Raw genomic sequence first — 15404 nt, 5'->3', positions numbered from 1 at the left:
TGTTGAAACCATCGTATGTTGAGGGATCCGTGCAATGTAAAGTATAGGACAGTGGTCTACAACCTGCGGACCTCCAGATGTTGCAAAACTACAACACCCAGCATGCCCGGACAGCCGTTGGCTGGCCGGGCATGCTGGGAGTTGTAGTTTTGCAACATCTGGAGGTCCGCAGGTTGAAGAACACTGGTATAGGAAGTTGTACTCACCTGTCCCCGCCGCTCCGAACCATCACCGCTCATCACCACTGCCTTGGATGTCGCCTTCCATCGCTGTCGCCGCCTCCCCGGGGTGTCCCCGATGCTCCGGCAAGGCCTCTGCTTCCCCGGCATCCTCGCTCTCCGTCGCCGCCATCACGTCGCTACGTGCGCTCCTATTGGATGACGGGACAGCGTGCGCAGCGACGTGATGACGACGATGGAGAGCGCCGACGATGCAGGGGATCCCGAAGAGGACGCGCCGGAGCCCCGAGGACAGGTAAGTGATCGTCAGCGGACCACACGGGGCACCGTTAACGGCTATCCGGGGGCAGCTGAAGCAGTCTGCGCTGCAGGATAGCCGTTTATGCGATGGCCCCGGCATACAAAAGCATCGTATGTTGATGCTGCCTCTGAGAGGCCATCGCATGTTGAAATTATCTTATGTCGGGGCCAACGTAGGTCGGGGGGGTCACTGTATTACCTATGAGGGGACACTGAGTGCCGGCTGGTATAGTGTGCACAATGTCTGTTTGTTGAAGAGAGAATGAGAGATTGATTTAGTAAATGTACAGTCGGAAGCCTTGTCATCCATCATAGAGAGCCCATGGCTGATGCGCGGCTTTCTGTATTGTTGATGGCCCTTTATTCCTAGGAAATGGAAAATGCATATTTGTTCTCTTTATGTATTGATCGGATGAGCAGAGCTGCAACTTAGAGGAAATTCCTTTGAGCAGTAAGTGGGGTGAAGGCTGCAGAAGGAAAGGACGAGTCTTTTAGTCAACATTGACAATTTCTTATTATTTAAATGGGCACTGTCAGATTCAAAAACGTTTTATATGTTGTACATCTTGGCAAAATATTAACCTTTCTAATATACTTCATAACAAAATGTTATCTCCTTTTTATAGAAATCATGGCTTATAAAAAAAAAAAAAAGACCACTAGGGGTCCCCATATCATTCAGAATATAATCCTGTCCGGCTGCTGCATCATCTTTGTCCCGGCTGAAGCACATGCTGGGACAAAGTCAAGGACGTGAGGGCGGGACTAGCACTCCTCTGTGCTCACTCCTGTCTTGTCATGAAAACAGAGAGGAGGGGGTTACAGAGCAGCCTGCAGTGATTGGATGAAGAGACCCGGCACTGCACAGCAGACTCAGGGAGGAAGTGAATGTATGGGGAGTGACGGCGGGCTCAGTGCTTGTCTTGAACACGCCTCTTCCTGAGCAGTGGGTCTCAGAATGATTGAGCAGCAGAGCAGAGGGATTTGTGAGCCAAATACAGAAGATAGACACATAAAAAAAGACATATAAAGCATCTGCATGACCTAGAGAGTAACATATAAAAGCATTTTTTTTTTTTCTGTGATAAGACAGGTACGATTTAAAGGGGTATTCCAGGAAAAAACTTTTTTTTTATATATCAACTGGCTCCAGAAAGTTAAACAGATTTGTAAATTACTTCTATTAAAAAAATCGTAATCCTTTCGGTACTTATAAGCTTCTGAGTTAAGGTTGTTCTTTTCTGTCTAAGTGTTCTCTGGTGACACGTGTTTCGGGAAACGCCCAGTTTAGAAGAGGTTTGCTATGGGGATTTGCTTCTAAACTGGGCGGTTCCCGAGACAGGTGTGATCCGCCTCACAGATGAGTGAAAGAAACAACAAGCTCACATGTACGATGGACATGTTCACTTCATAAAATGGCGCACATACAAGGTACAAGCAATATACATAGGCAAAAAAGCATGTGCGCACACTCTATTATACGTGAACTAGAACATAGTGTATGGTATGGGGTCCAGTTTAGATGCAAATCCCCATAGCAAACCTCTTCTACTCCTTGCAGTTCCCGAGACAAGCAGAGATGTCAGCAGAGAGCACTGTTGCCAGACAAAAAAACAACAACAACTCAACTTCAGCAGCTGATAATTATTGAAAGGATTAGGATTTTTTAATAGAAGTAATTTACAAATCTGTTTAACTTTCTGGAGCCAGTTGATATAAAAAAAAAAAAAAAAGTTTTTCCCTGGAATACCCCTTTAAGTTTCTGGCACCAGTTGACTTTTTAAAGGAGTTAATAACTTCACTGACTTCACTCTGCGCTCAGCCTATCAGCGGCCACGAAGTGACATTGCTGCGGCCGCTGATAGGCTGAGCGCAGAGTGGACCCGCAGGAAGTGAAAGAGACCAGGACCGGAGAACAGGACGGCGATATCGGAACAACGGGGGATCGTAGGCAGGTAGGTGAAAGTTTATTATGTATAGTTTTACAGCCTGGGCACAGTGGGGGTTAAAAGTTTTAGCTTAGAGAACTCCTTTAAGACTTATAAAAAATAAAAAAAAATTCCACTGGAGTACCCCTTTAAACCCGTCCTAGCTGCTTACAAATGCTATGGAAAAGATGGTCTTTATACAACCAAGTATTACTCACCATGTTGGGAATACTCAGGTGCCGTGCAGAATCCCCTTAAAGGGGTACTCCGGTGGAAAACAAATGTTTTCAAATCAACTGGTGCCAGAAAGTTTTACAAATTTGTAAAGGACTTCTATTTAAAAATCGTATTCCTTCCAGTACTTATCAGCTGCTGTATGCTCCAGAGGAAGTTGTGTAGTTCTTTCCAGTCTGACCACGGTGCTCTCTGCTGACACCTCTGTCCGTGTCAGGAACTGTCTGGAGTAGGAGAGGTTTTTTTTTCTACTCTGGACATTTCCTGACATGGACAGAGGTGGCAGCAGAGAGCACTGTGGTCAGACAGAAAAGAACCTCACAACTTCCTGTGGAGCATACAGCAGCTGATAAGTACTGGAAGGATGAAGATTTGTAAATAGAAGTAATTTACAAATCTGTATAACTTTCTGGCACCAGTTGATTTGAAAACATTTGTTTTCAAGCGGAGTACCCCTTTAATGTTTTTTTTTATTAAGATTAGTGTCTCGGGCAGTATGAGCTGTACAGAAAACCCTGCTTATAGCTAGCAACACTGTATGTCAATACACTGGACTATTCTCAAATACTCTAAACCAGTGGTCTTAAACTGTGGCCCTCCTGATGTTGCAAAACTTCAACTCCCAGCATGCCCGGACAGCCAATGGCTGTCCAGGCATGCTTGGAGTTGAAGTTTTGCAACATCAGGAGGTCCACAGTTTGAGACCACTGATCTAGATGCAGTGCAGGAGCGTCGTCCAAAAGGAGCGACGTGAAGGCGGTGACGGACAGCGAGGATGCTGGGGAAGCAGAGGCCTTGCCGGAGCGTCGGGGACACCCCGGGGACGCGGCGACAGCGATGGACGGCGACATCCAGGGCAGCGGGGACGAGCGGTGACGGTCCGAAGCGGCGGGGACAGGTGAGTACAACTCCCTCTAACAGTGGTCTTCAACCTGCGGACCTCCAGATGTTGCAAAACTACAACTTCCAGCATGCCCGGACAGCCGTTGGCTGTCCGGGCATGCTGGGTGTTGTAGTTTTGCAACATCTGGAGGTCCGCAGGTTGTAGACCACTGTCCTATACTTTACATTGCACGGATCCCTCAACATACGATGGTTTCAACAAAGGATGGTCCATTTGGAACGGATTACCATCGTATGTTGAGGGACCACTGTATATATATATATATATATATATATATATTAAAAAATCACATGCATTCCTAAGTAGATGGCATAATCTCAGGTCCTTCTTTTTCCGCACTTGTTTATTTGTTGCTTGCGAAACAACACAAAGAAGCTGCTGGATGCCGAGCAGAAAAAAATTAATAAAAAATACTATATTCCTGCGCAGTGGGAATAAACGGTTTTCTTTCACGTCAATATAAATTCAGGGTCATTCGTATAAAGGAATATATTCAGCTCTAAGCGAACAAGCGTGGAGGAAAGACAAAACCTTCCAATTACCTGCGTCCGGAAAGAGAAAAAATTTTCATACAAAAGAATTTAATCAGCTCCGAATAATGGTTCCCAGTGGAATTGTCCTTGGTTGACTTGAGGGAAAACTCTGCTCAGTGTATGGATCGCTCACGGAAATATTACTTTGTGTTTGTACAGGATTTGTTGCGGCCATTTTGTCATAATTGCAGCAGAAAGTGGTCACAAATGCGATGTGTACAAAATGCAATGAAGACATCTTTGGTTTTTGGTAATGTAACACCTGCGTTATTTCACTAATTTTCGTAAAAGTTCAAAAAAGCAGCTCCTTTTCTAATGGTACGGTATTCATTTTGCTATAGACCCCGATCCCTCATTTCCTTCTACGCCAGAGTCAATCATACACCTGACTATTTTTCTGTTTGTGATCCATAGGCCCTCACTTATTTATTTTAATTTTAAAATTTTTTTTTTTACACGTCAGTTATTGGGAGGAGTGGGAATGTGTAATACTTCACTTGACCTGTGGCTGTGCTGCAGGAAAATGACACACTTGCTGCCAGGTTCCCTGTTATATTGGGAGGAGATGAAATGAACGGGAATGTGTAATTGTCAAGATTGACTGGGGGGACAGGGAGAGCCCTAAGCTCAGGGACGGTTTTATGCTTAGCGTGGCCCTAATCAAAAGTGTGGCCCCAAAAGTCGTAATAGTGCCCTAACCAGATTTGCACGTTTGGTCACTTCAAATACCATAAAAAATATCTAAAAAGCAATTGAAAAGTTCCATCAAAACAAAAATGGTACCGATAAAAACTGCAAATTAAAGTGCAAAAAATGACCCTCATACATCCCTATATACAGAAAAATAAAGGAGTTATAGGGATCAGAATAGTACAATTTTACATTTTTGTATAGTTCCCCCACATTAGATTGGCAGTATCGTTCCCCCCACATTAGGCTGGCAGTACAGTTCCCCCCACATTAAGTGTGCAGTACAGTTCCCCTCCCCACATTAGGTGTGCAGTACAGTTCCCCTCCCCACATTAGGTGTGCAGTACAGTTCCCACCACATAAGGTGTGCAGTACAGTTCCCACCACATTAGGTGTGCAGTACAGTTCCCCCACATTAGGTGCAGTACAGTTCCTCCACATTAGGTGCAGTACAGTTCCCCCACATTAGGTGCAGTACAGTTCCCCCACATTAGGTGCAGTATAGTTCCCCCACATTAGGTGCAGTATAGTTCCCCCACATTAGGTGCAGTATAGCTCCCCCACATTAGGTGCAGTATAGCTCCCCCACATTATGTGCTGTATAGCTCCCCCACATTAGGTGCAGTATAGTTCCCCCCACATTAGGTGCAGTATAGTTCCCCCCACATTAGGTGCAGTATAGTTCCCCCCACATTAGGTGCAGTACATTTTCCCCACAGACATACAGCCTTCAGTCATATACAGTGTATGACGGGAGTCTGTATGTCTGTGTACTGCCCCACTTCAGTGTTCCGACCACCGGTCTTCAGGTCCGGGGTCACGATCTACTGCTATGGCCTATAGACCATAGCAGTAGGTCCCGGGACTGGAGGACCGGTGGTTGGAACACCGAAGAGGACGTGCTGCCAGCTGGTGCTGGTGACTTACCATTTCGGACGGCGCGCATCCTCCTCACAGCTCCGCTCCTCCGTTGCTATGGGCGCACGCACGGGACGTCAGTGACGTCCCTGTATGAGCTAACTCCCGGCGGCCCCAGCGTTTTTAATGTTAACGCGGGGGCCGCCGCAGAAAGGTAACACAGGGATTTCCAGAATGTGACGGGGGCCCCCTGCGGGCTGCTCAGTGGCAGGAACTGATAATACACACACAAACAGGTCTGAACAGTGCCTAATATCTGAATAGAAGCTCAAACCAAAAAACCCAAATGAGGGGTGGTCTTAACCAATGTTAAGAATACAGCAACTCTGCCATAAAGACCGAATATAGGTCCACTTTTTATCCCTCACTGAAAAGAAACTTAAAACTGTACTTTTATTGGAATATAATTAATAGTGAGCTAAATAGTAATATTTAAAAGCCCAGCACTATCTCAGACCTGTCATAACATGTTCCCTGCCGCTCAATGGCGTAGAATGTGACACTTTTAAGTAAAGCACACCTGCAGTATGTTCCTGTACTAACGTGCTAGTACTGCTGTTTAATAGACATTCACAGTGCCCCCCCTCCAACGTGTTTCATCACTGATGTGACATCCTCAGAGGTTATGGGGCAATGACTCCAAAAAATGCCTCTCTGAAAGGTTATGGAGTCATTGCCCCCTAACCTCTGAGGACAGGAACATACTGCAGGTGTAGTTTACTTAAAAGTGGCACATTTTACGCCAATGAGCGACTCAGAACATGTTATGACAGGTGTGAGATAGTGCTGGGCTTTTAAATATCACAATTTAGCTCACTATTAATTATTTTCCAATAAAAGTTAAGTTTTAATGGGGTAACTACAGAGGAAATTGTTTTCTTTTTGGAACAGAGCTCTCTGCTGACATCATGACCACAGTGCTCTCTGCTGACACCTCTGTCCATTTTAAGAACTGTCCAGAGTAGGAGAAAATCCCCATAGCAAACATATGCTGCTCTGGACAGTTCCTAAAATGGACAGCAGAGGTCAGCAGAGAGCACTGTGTTCAGGACATCAGAGGAAATGCATTTCTTTTTTGGATTTCTCTTTATTATACAGCCCCTGAAAAGTCCTGGAAGGATTAAGATTTTTTTAATAGAAGTGATTTACAAATCTGTTTAACTTCCTGGGACCAGTTGATTAAAAAAAAAAAAAAAAGTTTTCCACGGGAGTACCCCTTTAATGTTCCTAAATGGAGTAGCCTCGGGGTAAGGGATAGGTGTAGGTCCACAGGATGCTGACCCCCGGGATGAGACTTTGCACAGACATGTTTCATCTCGGTGATCTATTTATATATAAAGCAGATTTTAACCTCTTAAGGACCATGGACGTGTATACACGTCCAATGGCCCTTAACCGGGTATGTTGCGGGCTCCTGACTCGAGCCTGCATCATTCCGGCCGGCCCCCAGCTGATTCCTGCAGCTGGGGGCCGGCGTTAATAGCCGACATGCGATCGACACTAAAAAACAATATGTTCTGAGAATACGCTGCAGAAATACATCTCATGTGTCAGGAATTAACCCATGAAATCTATCACCATCATCAGCTGGTAGGGTTGCCACCTTTCTTGCAAAAAAAATACCGGCCATGCTAATTTGCATAATTAATTATATATGCGTGACATCACAGGATACACATATTCAGGGAAAATTTTGTCCTATTCTGACCCCTCTAACTTTCTTATTTCTCCATATACGGGCCTGTATGAGGGCTCATTTTTTTGCGCCCCGATCTGTAGTTTTTAACAGTACCATTTTTGTTTTGATGTGACTTTTTGATCGGATTTTTTTTGTTAGCAAATTCCGGAGTTGCAGTTAGCTACTAACTACAACTCCCAGCATACCCTGATACAGCCTGTGGCTGAGCAGCTACCTTAAAGGGGTTATCCAGGAAAAAACTTGATAGATATAGATATATATATATATATATATATATATATATATATATATATATATATATATATCTCAACTGTCTCCAGAAAGTTAAACAGATTTGTAAATTTACGCCTATTAAAAAATCTTAATCCTTTCAGTACTTATGAGCTTCTGAAGTTGAGTTGTTCTTTTCTGTCTAAGTGCTCTCTGATGACTCCTGTCTCGGGAGCTGTACAGAGTAAAAGCATATCCCCATAGCAAACCTCTTCTACTCTGTGCAGTTCCCGAGACAAGCAGAGATGTCAGCAGAGAGCAATGTTGCCAGACAGAAAACAACAACTCGACTTCAGCAGCTGATAATTATTAGAAGGATTAAGATTTTTTAATAGAAGTAATTTACAAATCTGTTTAACTTTCTGGAGCCACTTGATATATAATTTTTTTTTTTTCCTGGAATACCCCTTTAAATGAGAACGACAACTCCCAGTATGTTGGACTCTATAGTAGTATATAGTATAGGTCAGTGTTTCCCAACCAGGGGCGCCTCCAGCTGTTGCAAAACTACAACTCCCAGCATGCCCGGACAGCCAACGGCTGTCCGGGCATGCTGGGAGTTGTAGTTTTGCAACAGCGGGGGGGGGGGGCTCTCTGGTTGGGAAACACTGGTATAGGTTATGGTGCACAATTCCGGGAGTTGGAGGATTGGTTGGATAAATACCGGCCATTGCATTGCCAGTATTTTTAATATAAAAATACCAGCAGGGTGGCCAAAATACCGGCTGTGCCAGTAAAATACCGGCCAGGTGGCGACCTTATCAGCAGGGGTCTGCATGTCCAGGACAGGTTATGGCGGCATACATCCTTCTGGCATCTCGCCGCTGCTGAGCCATTGGCCGGATCCTCAGGAATGAATAGGACTTTCTGCTGGATGCAGCACTTCCTCACTTCTTTTTAATTAAACATGAATACAAAATACTGATTAAATCAGCGGCCAACACCACTGCTACCTGTGGGATAATAACCTGCAGACTAATGAACGCTTTGTGTGGGATGAATGTATTCTCTTATACGACTCGGCCTTTTCCATATTGAAAAGTCAGCACTAGAGATGAGCGAACTTACAGTAAATTCGATTCATCACGAACTTCTCGGCTCGGCGGTTGCTGACTTTTCCTGCATAAATTAGTTCAGCTTTCCGGTGCTCCGGTGGGCTGGAAAAGGTGGATACAGTCCTAGGAAAGAGTCTCCTAGGACTGTATCCACCTTTTCCAGCTCACCGGAGCACCTGAAAGCTGAACTAATTTATGCAGGATGAGTCATCAACTGCCGAGCCGAGAAGTTGGTGACGAATCAAATTTACTGTAAGTCAGCACTAAAAGGGTCTGCACAATGGAAACGGGATACAGATGAGCCTCCTGAGTGCAGAATCTGCCTCGGTTTATGGAACCGGTGGCCTATACTGTATAAGGGCCCTTTTGGATGAGCGGACAGGAGGAAGCAAACGATTGCCGATCTTGCTGATCGGTGCTCGATCAGCCATTATCTGGATCGTCCGTGCTGCCATTTTAAGATTTATCGGCCGCACATTACCGGTTTACACAAGGCAATGTTGGACTGATAATTGTCACGATGCCGGCTGGCAGGTAGTGGATCCTCTGTGCCAGAGAGGGATTGGCGTGGACCGTGCTAGAGGATCGGTTCTAAGTCACTACTGGTTTTCACCAGAGCCCGCCGCAAAGCGGGATGGTCTTGCTGCGGCGGTAGTGACCAGGTCGTATCCCCTAGCAACGGCTCAACCTCTCTGGCTGCTGAAGATAGGCGCGGTACAAGGGATTAGACAGAAGCAAGGTCGGACGTAGCAGAAGGTCGGGGCAGGCAGCAAGGATCGTAGTCAGGGGCAACGGCAGAAGGTCTGGAATCACAGGCAAGGAAGACACAAGGAACGCTTTCACTGGCACTAGGGCAACAAGATCCGGCGAGGGAGTGAAGGGGAAGTGAGGTGATATAGGGAAGTGCACAGGTGTAAACACTAATTGGAACCACTGCACCAATCAGCGGTGCAGTGGCCCTTTAAATCGCAAAGACCCGGCGCGCGCGCGCCCTAGGGAGCGGGGCCGCGCGCGCCGGGACAGAACTGACGGGGAGCGAGTAAGGTACGGGAGCCGGGGTGCGCATCGCGAGCGGGCGCTACCCGCATCGCGAATCGCATCCCGGCCGGAGGTGGTAACGCAGCGCCCCGGGTCCGTGGAACCGACCGGGGCGCTGCAGTGAGGGAAGTGTAGCGAGCGCTCCGGGGAGGAGCGGGGACCCGGAGCGCTCGGCGTAACAGTACCCCCCCCCTTGGGTCTCCCCCTCTTCTTGGGGCCTGAGAACCTGAGGATCAGACTTTTGTCCAGGATATTGTCCTCAGGTTCCCAGGACCTCTCTTCTGGACCACAACCCTCCCAATCCACTAAAAAAAAAGTTCTTCCCCTGACCTTTTTAGAGGCCAAAATCTCTTTGACAGAGAAGATGTCCGAGGAGCCGGAAACAGGAGTGGGAGGAACAGATTTAGGAGAAAAACGGTTGAGGATGAGAGGTTTAAGAAGAGAGACGTGAAAGGCATTAGGGATACGAAGAGAAGGAGGAAGAAGAAGTTTGTAAGAGACAGGATTAATTTGACACAAAACTTTAAAAGGACCAAGATAGCGTGGTCCCAACTTATAGCTCGGGACACGGAAACGGACATATTTAGCGGAGAGCCATACCTTGTCTCCAGGGGAAAAAATGGGAGGAGCTCTTCTTTTCTTATCTGCGAATCTCTTCATGCGAGAAGAAGCCTGTAAGAGAGAATTTTGGGTCTCTTTCCATATGGTGGAAAGATCACGAGAAATTTCATCCACAGCGGGCAGACCAGAGGGCAAGGGGGTAGGGAGGGGGGGAAGAGGGTGACGGCCGTACACCACGAAAAACGGAGATTTGGAGGAAGATTCAGAGATTCTGAAATTATACGAGAATTCGGCCCAAGGTAGAAGATCTGCCCAGTCATCCTGGCGGGAGGAAACAAAATGTCGTAAATAGTCACCCAAGATCTGGTTAATTCTCTCTACTTGTCCATTGGATTGAGGATGGTATGCAGAAGAAAAATTTAATTTAATCTTGAGTTGTTTACAGAGAGCCCTCCAGAATTTAGACACAAATTGGACGCCTCTATCCGAGACGATCTGTGTAGGCAACCCGTGAAGACGAAAAATGTGTACAAAAAATTGTTTAGCCAACTGAGGCGCTGAAGGAAGGCCAGGAAGAGGGATGAAATGTGCCATTTTGGAGAATCGATCAACGACCACCCAAATAACAGTGTTGCCATGGGATGGGGGTAAGTCAGTAATAAAATCCATACCAATCAGAGACCAAGGTTGTTCGGGGACAGGTAGAGGATGAAGAAAACCAGCGGGCTTCTGGCGAGGAGTCTTATCCCGGGCACAGATAGTGCAGGCTCGCACAAAGTCCACCACATCAGTCTCTAGAGTCGGCCACCAATAGAAGCGAGAGATGAGTTGCACAGATTTCTTGATGCCCGCATGACCTGCGAGATGGGAGGAGTGACCCCATTTGAGGATCCCAAGGCGTTGGCGTGGAGAAACAAAGGTCTTTCCTGGAGGAGTTTGCCTGATGGAGGCTGGAGAAGTGGAAATCAGGCAGTCAGGAGGAATGATGTGTTGAGGAGAGAGTTCAATTTCAGAGGCATCTGAGGAACGAGAGAGAGCATCGGCCCTAATGTTTTTATCAGCAGGCCGAAAGTGAATTTCAAAATTAAATCGGGCAAAGAACAGAGACCACCTGGCCTGACGAGGATTCAGCCGTTGGGCAGACTGGAGGTAGGAGAGGTTCTTGTGATCGGTGTAAATAATAACTGGAAATCTTGATCCCTCCAGCAGATGCCTCCATTCCTCAAGTGCTAATTTAATGGCTAGAAGCTCTCGATCCCCGATGGAGTAGTTCCTCTCCGCCGGAGAGAAGGTCCTGGAAAAAAAACCACAAGTAACAGCATGCCCGGAAGAGTTTTTTTGTAGAAGGACAGCTCCAGCTCCCACTGAGGAGGCATCAACCTCCAATAGGAAGGGTTTAGATGGGTCAGGTCTGGAGAGCACGGGAGCCGAAGAAAAGGCAGACTTGAGTCGTTTAAAGGCGTCTTCCGCTTGAGGAGGCCAGGACTTGGGATCGGCATTTTTTTTTGTTAAAGCCACAATAGGAGCCACAATGGTAGAAAAATGTGGAATAAATTGCCTGTAATAATTGGCGAACCCCAAAAAACGTTGGATGGCACGGAGTCCGGAGGGGCGTGGCCAATCTAAGACGGCAGAGAGTTTATCTGGGTCCATTTGTAGTCCCTGGCCAGAGACCAAGTATCCTAGAAAAGGAAGAGATTGGCATTCAAACAGACATTTCTCTATTTTGGCATAGAGTTGATTATCACGAAGTCTCTGAAGAACCATACGGACATGCTGGCGGTGTTCTTCTAGATTGGCAGAAAAAATCAGGATATCGTCCAGATATACAACAACACAGGAGTATAGTAGATCACGAAAAATTTCATTAACAAAGTCTTGGAAGACGGCAGGGGCGTTGCATAGACCAAAGGGCATGACCAGATACTCAAAGTGTCCATCTCTGGTGTTAAATGCCGTTTTCCATTCATCCCCCTCTCTGATGCGGATGAGATTATAAGCACCTCTTAAGTCCAGTTTGGTAAAAATATGGGCACCTTGGAGACGATCAAAGAGTTCAGAGATGAGGGGTAGGGGGTAGCGGTTCTTAACCGTGATTTTATTAAGACCGCGGTAGTCAATGCAAGGACGTAGAGAGCCATCTTTTTTGGACACAAAGAAAAATCCGGCTCCGGCAGGAGAGGAGGATTTACGGATAAAGCCCTTTTTTAAATTTTCTTGGACGTATTCAGACATGGCAAGAGTCTCTGGGACGGACAGAGGATAGATTCTGCCCCGGGGTGGAGTAGTGCCCGGGAGGAGGTCAATGGGACAATCATAAGGCCTGTGAGGAGGTAGAGTCTCAGCTTGTTTTTTGCAAAAAACGTCCGCAAAGTCCATATAGGCCTTAGGGAGACCGGTTACATGAGGAAGCACAGGGACACGGCAAGGTTTACTGGGAACCGGTTTTAAGCAGTCCTTGGAACAAGAGGGACCCCAACTCTTGATCTCCCCAGTGGACCAATCCAGGATTGGGGAATGGAGTTGAAGCCAGGGAAGTCCAAGAAGGATTTCAGAAGTGCAATTGGGGAGGACCAACAGTTCAATCCTCTCGTGATGAGATCCGATGCACATTAGAAGGGGCTCCGTGCGGAAACGTATAGTACAGTCCAATCTTTCATTGTTTACACAATTGATGTAGAGGGGTCTGGCGAGACTGGTCACCGGGATGTTGAACTTGCTGACGAGAGAGGCTAAGATGAAATTTCCTGCAGATCCAGAGTCCAAGAAGGCCACAGCAGAGAAGGAGAAGGCAGAGGCAGACATCCGCACAGGCACAGTAAGACGTGGAGAAGCAGAGTAGACATCAAGGACTGTCTCACCTTTGTGCGGAGTCAGCGGACGTCTTTCCAGGCGGGGAGGACGGATAGGACAATCCTTCAGGAAGTGTTCGGTACTAGCACAGTACAGGCAGAGATTCTCCATGCGGCGTCGTGTCCTCTCTTGGGGTGTCAGGCGAGACCGGTCGACCTGCATAGCCTCCACGGCGGGAGGCACAGGAACAGATTGCAGGGGACCAGAGGAGAGAGGAGCCGGGGAGAAGAAACGCCTCGTGCGAACAGAGTCCATATCCTGGCGGAGCTCCTGACGCCGTTCGGAAAAACGCATGTCAATGCGAGTGGCAAGATGGATGAGTTCATGTAGGTTAGCAGGGATTTCTCGTGCGGCCAGAACATCTTTAATGTTGCTGGATAGGCCTTTTTTAAAGGTCGCGCAGAGTGCCTCATTATTCCAGGATAATTCTGAAGCAAGGGTACGGAACTGTACGGCATACTCGCCAACGGAAGAATTACCCTGGACCAGGTTCAACAGGGCAGTCTCAGCAGAAGAGGCTCGGGCAGGTTCCTCAAAGACACTTCGAATTTCCGAGAAGAAGGAGTGTACAGAGGCAGTGACGGGGTCATTGCGGTCCCAGAGCGGTGTGGCCCAAGCCAGGGCTTTTCCAGACAGCAGGCTGACTACGAAAGCCACCTTAGACCTTTCAGTGGGGAACTGGTCCGACATCATCTCCAAGTGTAATGAACATTGGGAAAGAAAGCCACGGCAAAACTTAGAGTCCCCATCAAATTTATCCGGCAAGGATAGTCGTATTCCAGAAGCGGCCACTCGCTGCGGAGGAGGTACAGGAGCTGGCGGAGGAGATGATTGCTGGAGCTGTGGTAGTAACTGTTGTAGCATAACAGTCAGTTGAGACAGCTGTTGGCCTTGTTGCGCAATCTGTTGTGACTGCTGGGCGACCACCGTGGTGAGGTCAGCGACAACTGGCAGAGGAACTTCAGCGGGATCCATGGCCGGATCTACTGTCACGATGCCGGCTGGCAGGTAGTGGATCCTCTGTGCCAGAGAGGGATTGGCGTGGACCGTGCTAGAGGATCGGTTCTAAGTCACTACTGGTTTTCACCAGAGCCCGCCGCAAAGCGGGATGGTCTTGCTGCGGCGGTAGTGACCAGGTCGTATCCCCTAGCAACGGCTCAACCTCTCTGGCTGCTGAAGATAGGCGCGGTACAAGGGATTAGACAGAAGCAAGGTCGGACGTAGCAGAAGGTCGGGGCAGGCAGCAAGGATCGTAGTCAGGGGCAACGGCAGAAGGTCTGGAATCACAGGCAAGGAAGACACAAGGAACGCTTTCACTGGCACTAGGGCAACAAGATCCGGCGAGGGAGTGAAGGGGAAGTGAGGTGATATAGGGAAGTGCACAGGTGTAAACACTAATTGGAACCACTGCACCAATCAGCGGTGCAGTGGCCCTTTAAATCGCAAAGACCCGGCGCGCGCGCGCCCTAGGGAGCGGGGCCGCGCGCGCCGGGACAGAACTGACGGGGAGCGAGTAAGGTACGGGAGCCGGGGTGCGCATCGCGAGCGGGCGCTACCCGCATCGCGAATCGCATCCCGGCCGGAGGTGGTAACGCAGCGCCCCGGGTCCGTGGAACCGACCGGGGCGCTGCAGTGAGGGAAGTGTAGCGAGCGCTCCGGGGAGGAGCGGGGACCCGGAGCGCTCGGCGTAACAATAATTAATTTATTGACCACAGAAACAATCCAGCTAGCTGACGTAGGAACTGTTTATAGGCAGATCGCTGGCCCTATTATGTGGGCCGATTATCAGGGTAAAAGCGATCCTAGGAATTCTAGTTGCCCAATAATCTGCCCATGTAAAAAGGCTGTTAAAGGGGTACTTCGGTGGAAATTATAAAAAAAATTTTTTTAAATCAACTGGTGTCAGAAAGTTAAACAGATTTGTAAATGAGAATTCAGGTAGAAGAAACAGACATGGTGCACATCTACAATCTTGTATAATGATCTGATTGCTGCTCAGCATAATATCAAAAACTAACAGGTTGTTATTATACATTTTTGATCAAAAAGTACAAGCCCACTCGCCACGTCAAGGCCACCTATTTAGAGTGGATCCCTAACGTCCCTAGCATAAAATGGCGCAGCACCGAGCGGCGACCACCACCGCCGCGACACCAGTGCCCACGGGGGGGAACGACCCACTGGCAGAGCGGCCCCAATGCCACTCAAACCCATCTATGGGTCGCACCTCCCCACAGACACG

This window comes from Hyla sarda, chromosome 10 (assembly GCF_029499605.1).
Source record: "Hyla sarda isolate aHylSar1 chromosome 10, aHylSar1.hap1, whole genome shotgun sequence".
Classification (NCBI taxonomy): Eukaryota; Metazoa; Chordata; class Amphibia; order Anura; family Hylidae; genus Hyla; species Hyla sarda.
This window is presented reverse-complemented; position numbering follows the sequence as displayed.